Source organism: Apis florea, unplaced genomic scaffold (genome assembly GCF_048593485.1).
Source record: "Apis florea isolate Af1SG1 unplaced genomic scaffold, ASM4859348v1 contig_3158_pilon, whole genome shotgun sequence".
Taxonomy (NCBI): domain Eukaryota; kingdom Metazoa; phylum Arthropoda; class Insecta; order Hymenoptera; family Apidae; genus Apis; species Apis florea.
The window spans coordinates 694,770-707,053 of record NW_028256713.1 but is presented as its reverse complement, the minus strand read 5'-3'; positions in this window follow the sequence as shown (position 1 = coordinate 707,053).

Sequence of the window (12,284 nt, the reverse complement as noted above, 5' to 3'; positions counted from 1 at the left end):
TTAATCGAGATCTGCTCATCTTGCATCCAACAATTGTGTTCTCGTGATCACAAGTTTGTTTCTTAATGTTTCCAATTGTTCTCTTAAGCGTTTAGATTGCCATTTTATGGTGGTGTATGGTCTTAATTAAACGTTGGGGAGACAAGGAATTAATTCGAATAATAAAAATTAATTCCATCGACATCGCGAGATAAAAGAAATTCTTCCCACCACGTCGCGATTTATTTCCTTTGGCGGATGCCAGACTGTCGTCGACTGGCCAATGGCCAGCACCCGTCCAGATGAATATTTAACGACTACGTAGGCCAAACGACGTGTCACTGGCCATTACGAGGCATTCTCCCTCGAACGCGCGGTTTTGCGCCATCGTGTAAAACTACTCGCTCGTTCACGAAGACGTTCGAAAAAGAGTCAGCCTCGATGGAACCGGTGCCACGCCGATCGATACTGGAAAAATGCTCTACGGCTATTTTCCACTCTCTCTTCGATTTTTACTTTCGATTTATAAAGGAGATTTTATTCTCTTCTCACATTCTCATTAACGACAGAATATTTTACTTTTCGATGGGAAATTGATAAGAATCTAACTTTAATTTCGATAATAAAATACGAAAGAGAAGAGAGGAAGAAGGAAAAAATTTTCTTTCTTCCTTCGTATCTCGTTTAATCTTTAAACCTAACCTAATTTTCACCTCGAATAAATCGAATCTTTCTTTTCGAGAATAGAATTTTTGGACTTGTCTCGAATTATCGGATCGGCAATAACTTTGATATGTAAACGAATCGCGAGTAATATCGAGCAGAATTAGAATCTCGATCCCTCGTACACTTGGCCGGAAGTATTAATTGAAATCGCCAACGTCCCTTCTTCTCTTCTATTCTCTTCTTATTTTCGGTTCCTTCGTATTATTTTCTCTCTCTTTTTTTTATTTTTCAACTGAAACAAAGGAGAAACGATATCGGCTCGCTGATTTCAATCCCGGCGCGCATTTGTTAACGATAATGGGCGCAATCGTGTCGCTCGCGCGGGCCGGATTTCCGGCTGAAAACCGCGCGAAATTAAACCATCAGACGCGTGCCACGCCACGTCCCAATTAATTTTTAACGATGCTCCCTCCATTCGTACTCTCGATCCCTCGTAATTCGATGCAAATTGGACATTGGATATTTCGCTGGTGGGTTCGTTGATACTGGTTTTCCCCGCCATTTTTTTTTTCTTTTTATGGATCGCGTGACTAATCTTTTTTCTTTTCCCTCTTTCTTTCTTTCGAAAATTCGTCTGTTCGAACCGAGGATGCATTCTTCTTCTTTGTTATCGATCGATTTCTCGTGGATCGTGCGGATTTTAAATTTTACTCTTTCGCGTTTTCGATCGACGTATTTTATAATTCAATAGCGGGTTTCGTGATGGGTTTTCTTGGATATTGTATTCATTGGACAATCATCGCGGACCACGTAAATTTTCGTTTCTTTCGATGATATTGGATCGAACATCTATTCATCGATTTATACAATCCATCCGTGCAGCTTCTATTTACCAGGAAATTTTCATGAATCGCGTAACTAAATTCTATATAAGGTTGTAAGGAAAAATATGTAAAGATGATGAAATGTTTAAAGATCTTTGGTGACGAAGAACGCAATTTATCGAGTGAATTGCTATAATATTCATGAAAAAGATGCGAGAAAAGCACACTACGAGTTATGTAAGTGGACACGTTCGTTGTGCATGGCCGGTTGCTCGTTGATAGGCGTCCATCCGAATTTGTATTTTTAAAAATTTGCCGGTAAAAAAAAGACGAAACACCTGTTGCTCCAGTTTTGAAATAGCCCCGTATATATATATATTTCGTGAAAATCTTTTTCAATTGAATTTTATTCGCGAGAAAGAGAAAAGAAGAAAATTACATCGTTTCCTGTCGTTCTTCATTTCGATTCGAACTCTGAAGAATCTCCAATCCTGAATTATTCGTTCTCCGCATCGTTGAATTTACGTTTACGTCGTAACGCAAGATTCCTCGAAAAATAATTCCATCTCTTCGTGGAATATCGCGGAAGAAAAGAAAAAGGAATCCGTTGAACTGCTCTTCGCGAGCGAGAAAAGCGAGAAAAGTTACTCTCGTGAAACTTCTCTCGACAGACGCTTCTCGACTTTTCCGCTCGAGTCAAAAAAAAAAAAAAAGGTGGAGAGGAAGAAAGGGAAATTCATATCTCGGGGATACGCACGAACGAGGACGCCAGCGTAGTAAAATCTCTCGACAGGAAATCTGTTGAAGTAATTTCTCAACGTAATTTCCTTCCCCGCCTCTTCTGTTTCTCCTCTTCGAGGCTTGCCACTTCGATAACTTCGTTAGCCTCCCCTCTTCTTCTTCTTCTTCCTCTCTCATTTTCATCTCTTCCCCTCTCCTCGAAGAAATCGAGACGAGAAATCGACTTGTCCTCGAGAATTAAACGAATATCCATCTCGATACAAATTCGAGAATTCTTTTTTCCCATGGCTCCCGAAACTTTTTCCACGCCCATCGTTCCATCGCGTCGGCCACCATCGTGGGAGGAATTTCAATTCGCTCGGACGACAATTCGCGTCACCGGCGCGTAAAAAGCGGCCCTTTGCCTTATGGCGCTTCTCTCTCTCTCTCTCTCTTTCTCTCTCGTCTGTACACGTGGGAACCTGTTCAAACTCTCCCTTTTCCCTCGCTTATTTCCTTACACGCTCTATTATATCCTTTTTTTTTTTCTTTTCCGGTCTCGAAGGATCGCGCTCGTTATACTTGTCATAAGACTGGGTTTCAAAGCTGGTTTCCTTCGAATCTTTTGTCAATCGAGATGCAGTATAAAGACGTATTATTATATACTTATTGAAACAGTTGAATTTCAAACACTTTGCTCTCTCGTCTTGTCGTTAAAAAGAACGTGTACGAATCTATTATCGTTTGATCCATCATATCGTTCATTTCTTATCATCTTTGAATCGATCTCGTTCGTAATATTCGAGACGCTAACAATTTCTTTAAAATTTTTACTCGAAGCTCGTGATTCGTTTTTCATCCATTTTTCCAAAAGACAGCCTCCTTTAGCCATCTTTAAAAAATTTAAATACCGTTTCTTTGGCCGTTGTTTGCAGGTAATCGCAGATTAATTAATAGAAAACGAGAAAACGGGGTGTTCGATTATTACCCATCGTGGATAGAAATCGATTCCCTTCCCTATAATTCCTCGCTCTATCCACAACTCTATGGATAACGTTCTAATCCGATCCTGCTTGGTTTACAGAACGACGAGTCGAATTTAATCCGCAAACCGTTCCACCGTGAGCCAGACCTTCCACTTTCTCACCAGGTTGCGCGAGATTGACCCTACTATGGTGTGTGTGTGTGTGTGTGTGTGTGTGTGTGTGTGTGTGTGTGTGTGTGTATATATACATATGGCGAAGAGATTTTGGCAGAACGCCTGCTTACGAGCTGGAAAAATTGGCGGAAGGACGGCCGGTGAGTGAGAGATCGGATGGTCTCGATGGCTTAATTCCAGCTTGGAGATTGAATTACTGCGCCTCGAGAGGGGGTGGCAGGGATGCTTGGATAGCGGATTCGTGGGCTGTATTTCGCTTTATAAGGTTGGCTAGTTAAAAGTTGGAATGCGTCGGAAACACTGTTTAATTGAAATCAGGCGAAAATTTAGAGCGCCTCCTCGTTGCGCTCTGAATTGGAAAATATTTTCCTCTCGTTTTAAAGCGATGAATTTTTTCTTTCTTTCTTTCTTTCTTTCTTTATTTCTTTCTAGGTTTTTATTAGATATTACGTGCGAGGAGAGGGAAAAATGTAACAGAGTTTTTCGTATCGAGTTGATGTGAAAGGTGTGTGTGGAGATTTTTTATAACTTTTTGTTTTAATATCGTTGTAACTGTTTCGCATTTTTTTTTGTATAAATAAATAAGGAATAAAGGATAATCGAGAAAGGATATTGATCGGACGGTATTTGGAAATCGTGATTGGTATTAGATTGTCAAATATTGGTAGGCAACGTGATAATATGAACGATGGAAAATGAATCTACAATTCTGAACGGTCAAGTGAACAGACACAGACTGCTCGCATGGGTTACTCCGTTCCGCTACGACAAACACTCACTCCTACTATCCATTGTTTCGATCCTAACGTATTCCTCGATTACAGTAAAAATACCAACTTTACAAATATTTACCAAACCTCGCGTTTTCGTAGGAGCAAAGAGAGAAGAAGAAAAACAGGATATCTGAAATTTAGAATCGAATTCTAAAATTGATTCCCAAAACACCACTTCCTAAGAATACTTGTTATGCGCGTTACTGAAAACGACTTTTACAGTGGTCGAATAAATACCTAATCGAAATATATTGATCTAATCGAAAAAGTCTAAGAGATATATAATTGAAATTGCAATTACAATTCGAAGTGGAGGAGTTCGCGATCCCGTTCTCGATTTAAATCTAAAGCGGCGTGGATCGGCGCGGTGAACTGCTTCTTCTCCAACGAGCGTGCGTAGAGGCGCAGAGAGGGAGGCGGGCGCGATAAATAAACGGGCGTGGAACGGGTTTGGCGATTTCACGCATCGAACGTGGAATTTTTCGGGTGGATGGGGATCCAGCGCCATATGGGAAATCAGTTGGGATATTATCGAGGTAGCGGCGTTGTACGTCCGCACCGGTTGCGCGCAACCGGTGATCGCCTTGACGGAGAAACCAGCCATGCCTGCTTCCTATCCACCGACGCTGTGTGTGCGACCGCCCCACCACGCAAAAGGGGTGGAGAGGGAGATGGAAACAGGAAGAGCGGAATTTGAGTAGATTTTTCGAATCGAGGGGAGGAAAAAGGGACAAATTGTGACAACTTGTGAGATTTGTGGATGATGTAAGATCGTTGAAGACGAAGCAGTTGCAACGTACGCGTGTGTTTGAATTGAGAAGGGAGAGGTTATTGAGATTTTTGTGATTTTGAGAAATTGCAAAGGGGAAACAGGAATCGTTATATGAATATTGATGAATGATTAAGATTATTGTTATATTGGAAAGTATTGGATCATTGAAGATGAAGGTATAAGAGATTGTAAGAACTTGTGAGATTCGTGAATGATTAAATGTTCGAATTAAGAAAGGAGAGAAGGATTATGAGTATTGGGATTTATGAATGAAGTAGATTTTTGTGATTGAGAAAAAAGGATCATTATATGATATTCATGAATAATTAAGATTGGATCATGGGAAATGAAGGTATAAGGGATTGTAAGAACTTGTGAGATTTGTGAATGATTAAGTGTTCGAATTAAAAAAGGAGAGAAGGATTATGGGTATTGGGATTTATGAATGAAGTAGATTTTTGAGAAAAAAGGATCATTATATGATATTCATGAATAATTAAGATTGGATCATTGAAGATGAAGGTATAAGGGATTGTAAGAACTTGTGAGATTCGTGAATGATTAAATGTTCGAATTAAGAAAGGAGAAAAGGATTATGAGTATTGGGATTTATGAATGAAGTAGATTTTTGTGATTGAGAAAAAAGGATCATTATATGATATTCATGAATAATTAAGATTATTATTATATTGGAAAGAATTGGATCATTGAAGATGAAGGTATAAGGGATTTGTGAATGATTGTGATTGAATTGAGAAGGATTATGGGTATTGGGATTTATGAATGAAGCAGATTTTTGAGAAAAAAGGATCATTATATGATATTCACGAATAATTAAGATTATTATTATCAGAATGTATTGAAATAAGAAGAAGAATTATTAAGAATTGTGAATGATTATCGAGAATATTAAAAGGTATCGAGAAATATGGATAAGAGACAAGGTGGTGACAAGGTGGCAAGAAGATTATCGAATTACTTGCCACTATTTTACTCCGTAAAATATCCTATCCCTGATAATATTCTTCTAATTTTCGAATAAAATTAAAACTCAATAACAAAGTTAAAAATTGTACGAAAATTTTACCATCGAATCCGACGTATCTTTTCCTCAAACGGCAACGAGTCATCGAACAAGATCGAATCGAAACTTCCGAAGAGAAATTTCCAAATTTCCCTCGTAAGAGAATTTTTAGATAAATAGATAGGGAGAAGAGAAATGGGCGGATCATTCATTGCTTTCTGCTTGGCGAGTCGTCACGTACGATTCGCGAAGACACGCAATAACACCTGTCGCCTGTCCCGCGACTACGAGCCAGTAAGTGTACACACCGGGTCAATTCCTTTTCACTCTCGACACCGTGGTGCAAACCAGTTTAAGGATTCCGTTCGACGGCCACGGCCTATTGCTTTTCGTAGTCCGTCGTCACCGGTTACACGAGTCGCATAGTAACGCTCCCGTGGCCGGTTTCTGAATACCTGAACGAGCCTGAACGAAACAGAGACGTCAGTCGTCTGGAATGGGAAAGGTTCGACGGCAATCTGACGCCGCGCAACGATTAATCGGTGTGCAGGGGCGGGACGAGGCTTGAAGGGTCGACAATTTCCCGAGTTTTTTTTTATATTTCGAGGAAAATGTTCGAACGAAAGTTTTGGAGAAAGTGTTCGATGGGGGCTTGTTGAGTTGAATAATGATAAATCGAGTTAATTGTAACGGAGAAGGATAAGATAAAGTTTTTTTGGTATTTCAAGGATTTGAAGTTGAATAAACTTTTGAGAATGTTTTTGGACTATTGGAGTTAGAAAGTGATTGAAAGTTTCCTTGAAATTAATTAATGATTGTATAGAATTTTGTAAAATTTGAAAAAAAAAAAAAATAGAAAAGAAAATCTTTGAAGTCGCTAGAAATTAAGATGATATTCTTTGATATTTGACAGAGATTTGAATATTTCTGATATTCGGTATATAATTTGACGCTGAAACTTTAATTTTTAGATTTATGGTTGAACAGTTGAAAGTGATAATTAGAAAAATTATTGCGATGATGTGAAAGGAGACGAAGGTCGGGTCGAACGGAAGTTTAGTAAGACTTTTTATTAAATTAGCAAACATTAGAGATTGTTTTCAAGAACTCTTGTTGAATCGAGTTGCTCAACAGATCTAGATCCACTATTTATTTTATAAAATGAAAACAAACTTGCTGGAGGAAAACCGTTTGACTGACTACAAGACCGGAAAATACATTCAACAAGTTAAGAAAGTTATCGTTTGTTAGTCGAAACGTGTAAAAGTTAATGAAGCACTTCTTAATTACTTTACCCGTACCTTAATTTCACGATTGCAATCAGAACATTATTTATAACAGTCCGATAACTTAATTCTCGTTTAAATTTCACCAATTCAACGACAAATCATTTGCTCTCGATCATTCCCCCCCTCCTAACTTTTCTTCCTCGAATCAAATAATAACTTTGAAAACTTGAAATTAAAAACGCAATAACGAATTATCGATAACCTTCACGATTTTTCAATCGTTCCAAATATCGAGCAACGACTCGATCGATATTTTAAAATTCCTCTTCGAAATTACGCCTTTTCTAACCGAAGGCACCGTGGAAGAAAAGGGGGAAATCAACGAGATCGAATTTCGAGAGAAACAAAATGGAGAATATTAATTTAGCGTAAATTTCGTGCGTCTGTAATCTCGATTGGAGTGCGCATTAATACACGGGAGTATATTGATTTAAGAATATTTGTCTGGAACGAGGGAGTTTCGCCCTCGAAAAAGAAGAAACAAACCGAGGAGCTGATAAATTATCTGTGGAATATGTTTGAGCAAAAAATGAAAAGAGAAGCGTTGAGAAGTGTATTTATCTTAATTATCTAACTTTTAATTTTTATTAATTCCCATTTTGATTAATTTTTTTTTTCGCACTTGACGTTACGTACATACGTTATTTTTCTTTTATGCAGATCGAAATTGAACACTGTGAGAACTCGCATATATTTCGCATTTGAATGATGACTTTTTTAAAATTGAACTTGATGCGTTTGTAAACGAAAAAAATGTCGAAAGAAAATAACAAAGGTCACAACTGTTTTATCTCTAATATTCTAATAGTATAACCTAATTATATATACGTATAATTTCATTATAATTCAAAGCACCTTTTAAATTAATTTATTTTCAATTTTATATTGTATATAAGTTATATGTTTATCAGATGACGCGTAAAAAAAAAAATTTTTTTCGAAAGAAAATAGTAATTTGTCGGAATAACGAAGAAAATATAGGATCGCAATTCTTTTATCTCTAATATCCTAATAGTATAACCGATATACGTATAATTTCATATTGTAATCCCAAATACAATTATTTCCAATCTCAGATATAGATTAGATTAGATTAGATTTATGTACAACGAAACTGTTTAAAATGCTTTAAAAAAGTGTATTTATAAAAGAAAAAAAAACGACGCGCGAATCGTTTAAATTTAAATTCTTCTTCTTTAATTCAATCTCGAATTCATCCCGCCGACAATTCGAAACAAATCGCGAGTTCGATTAATTCATTATTCACCGCGCGTGGTTGGAAATCAACGTTAAACTCGGATCGATATTTCCATCCATGCACACGCACAAACGAGTGTATACACACGAGTCAAGCGAAATTCATCTGGCAACAAAGCGTGGACGATTTTCGATGTAATATCGCGGGCATAAGAGAAAAACGAAGGAACCAAGTATGGAGACGTATGGAAATTTTTCTCTTAGACGCGTGGAATTCCAGATATACGTAACCATCTGTAGAAGAAAAATATTTGGATGGAAAGAGTGGAAATTCCGTTGGCCGGTGGACTCGTCGAAAATGCATGGAAAAATTGAGAATGACACGATTTTTTTTTTCTTTTCTAATTTTAGAGATGATTTTCGGCCGAATTTTCAGCCTTTCCACGTTGTAACGAAGACGTTTCAACAATTCAGATTTTCAAGGGTGTTTGGGGAAAGGGGGAAGATTTTGGTAGACTGGAAGGCAGAAAGGGGTAAATGAAACGGAAGGGAGACGTAGTCTGGGTTATGACAGGCAGAGAAGAGAGACGATGATACGGAAAAGGGGAGAAATTTACGAGATTCTTGCTTTTAAATTCCTTTGCTTTTTCTCTTCCTCTCTCTTTTCTCCTGTTATATTTATTTTTTTTTTTTTCACTCTTTCATTTTTACGATATTCCTGTGATATTTCATCCCCATTTATAGAATATTCCATTTAACATTTCAAGTCGAATTCTTGCTTTTGCGACGTTCCTCGTTTGGAATTAACAATTCGATTCTAATTTCCAATAAAACGCATAACATTTTCCAACTGTGTTTCAAAATAAGTAGAATTTTGAATTGTATTGAAAAGTGAAATAGCGAATTGAGTTTTGGATAAAAATAATTCACGCGTCACTATTCATTTCAGAAAGCTTGTAACGATCCTCGTATAAATTACCACCACATCCTATTACGCTCTCAAGCAAGGAGAAAACGAGCTTCTAGTTTTATCTCTTTGTTTCCAAACTTTGTTTCGGTTTCCCCTGTATTTCCATACATCCGATGTAGCAAAAGGAAGAACGTTATTAATCATCGTATTCAACTTTCTGGAAAATTTAGAAATCCGCTTTTCTCTCTCTCTCTCTCTCTCTCTCTCTCTCTTTCTCTCTTCAATTTTTATCTGCATTAATTACGATAAAGGCCTGAAATGCTGTTGGTCCTGGACGCGTGGATCGATGTCGAGCCCGAAGCAAGCGGAATCTGCAAACGGTTTTCGTTAAATTTCCTCCCACGTTTCATAACACGGTCATGCAGATGGGGTTGGACGTGTTTTCTTTTGGAAATGGCGATGGACCGACCGTGCCTTGTTTCATATCCGTTCCATCGTTACCCCTTTTGCTTTTCTTGCACGGCCAGGAATAAAAAGTAGTGACGATAACATGATGGATGGAATTTGGTATTTCGTAGGCGATGTGAATTTAGATTTTAAGAAACCGTATATGTGACGTGACGAATCCATTTAGAAAATTCGATCGATAATATTATAAATTAATAGGATATATTATGACGAAAGAAATCTCTGTTTGAATTCTATTTCTTTAATTGTGAAAAGTAATTCTTTTTTCCTTTTTTTTTTTTTAAATAATTAATAATTACGAATTCTTAAGAACGGATTTATTTATGCCCGCTTTATCTTTCGTTTGAAAGATACGCGCTTTGGAAACGAATGGAATGGGAAAAAAAAGAAGAAGAAGAAGAAGAGCGAAAGAAACAAGTGCTTTGTAACGAGATCGCGGCAATATATTAGCTGTTACGTAATCACGGATAAACAGCGTTAACTTAATGAAAGTCGATTTCGAGTTTAATTAAAGATCTCGAAGAAAATAAAAATAAGAAAAAAAAAATGTTTGGCGGACGAAGTTTAATTAAAGAGTAACAAACGCGCAAGTTTCGTATCGTGATACGGATAAACGAACAAATAAAACGAGTTTAGACGAAAGGTTTTCCACGATCTATGACGAAACGAAGATTACAGTGTATTTTTTTCTTGAGAAACACTATTTTTATCATTTCTCTTTTCTTTTTAGAATATCATTTTTTAACTCGTCAATCCTTAATCACCGATCGTCGCAATTATCGAAGATTATACTATATTTTTTTCTCGAAAAAGACTTTTAGAACAACATTCCAAATACTCGATATCATTTTTAACCCGTCAATAATCCTTAATCATCGATCGTCGCAATTCTGATAGATATAAAAAAAAAATAGTTTTCCAACAATTAGCAAAGTATCTTCCAACCATTCGATATTCAATAAATCAACATCATTCGCCCTCAATGAATCAATTATCGATAATTCTCGCTATTCTTCGAACATTGCAACGCTCGTCGAGCCAATCAGTCGCCCCTCATCCTTAATCATTATTTTTCTTCCAACTCGTTTTCTCGATTCTCAACCCTTAAAAAACTCAAATCACCGCGGCCAAATATATATAACAGGCGCGATCAAGAGGCAACCGAGCCCCTTATCCGTCGCAACATAATCCAACTCGACGTCGCCTAATCGTCTCTCGTATTTAAGCGAACCAACGAGCTCTCGATCTTGTTTCGCCCCTCGTGATCCAAGTTCACGAGAAGGTGTCTAATCGATCGTGGCGCTGGCCAATCTCGCAATATTCCCTCGATTTATCTTCGAAAATATCGCCAAATTATCCGAGCCATCTTTTTCTAAATTCGTTCTCGCCCTCGTTCTCGATCGACCGCAACTATGTCATCTTCCATTCCGATCGAGAATCGATCGTGTCCTTTTTTTTTTTTTTTTTTTTCGACACGGATCTCCTTAATTTAGAACTCTGCTTTTCCTGCAATCGTTGCATTCTTTTCTTTTTAGACAGATAGACAGATTCAATCGATCAAGGTTTTTGCTCGTCGATATCAAGACGAGATCGATCGAACTCGTAGCGAACGTTTGGCTCCGAGATTCGAGACGAGGCTCCGTTGTTAGGCTAAATGAATTCTGTGTCCGCGTGATATAAGCTATCGCAAATATTTGTCTTGTACGGTGCGTGGTGTGTGAGAGAAATGGTGTGGAGGATACGGGGACGTGGATATTTTTTGCGTGGAAAGATAGACCCGAAAATGAGAGAAAGATAATATTTTTTTCGCCTGAAAGAAACGTGGATTTGGAGGAGTTGAATTTTGAGATTTTTCCGAGGGAAGGGAATTAAAATTTCTGAAAATTTTATTAAATATCATTGTGTGTTTCGTAACAGTAGTAGAAAATGTATTTGGAGATATACGAATGTTTGACATTTTCGAAAATCTGGCGAAAATTAATTTATTATCTAAATTAATTATATTTCGATAATTACGAAGGGAAATCTTAAGTTGGTTCCATTCCATAAAATCGCGACACGATCCTCCAGTTCTCTTTTCGATTTGGATTTTAACGCGAATTCTCTTCGTTCTCGAAATATCTGACGGGATAAAATAAGATCGAGGATGGGAAAACACGGCCGAGAGTGGTGACTAATACGAGACACGTCGCTATTTAATTCGAGTGGAAAAGTTGAGTATAGTTGGCGCGACGAGTGTCTCTGGTGGATCGATTTAGTCGTTAGGTTGTTTGGAATCGAGTTCCTTTAACTTTGAGCGAAGATCTCGCGAATGAACGATGAAGACTATTTGTTTCGAAACGCTGAACTTTAACTGGGACGCGTGAAACGGATTAGACACTGGTGCATAGTGGAATACGAATAAACACGAATTCTTTCAAGTTTCTTGAAGAATAATGCGTGAAATGTTCGGGTGATTGAGAGTTTCTCGATAATTTCGAAAACAAATCTAATATCTTATTTT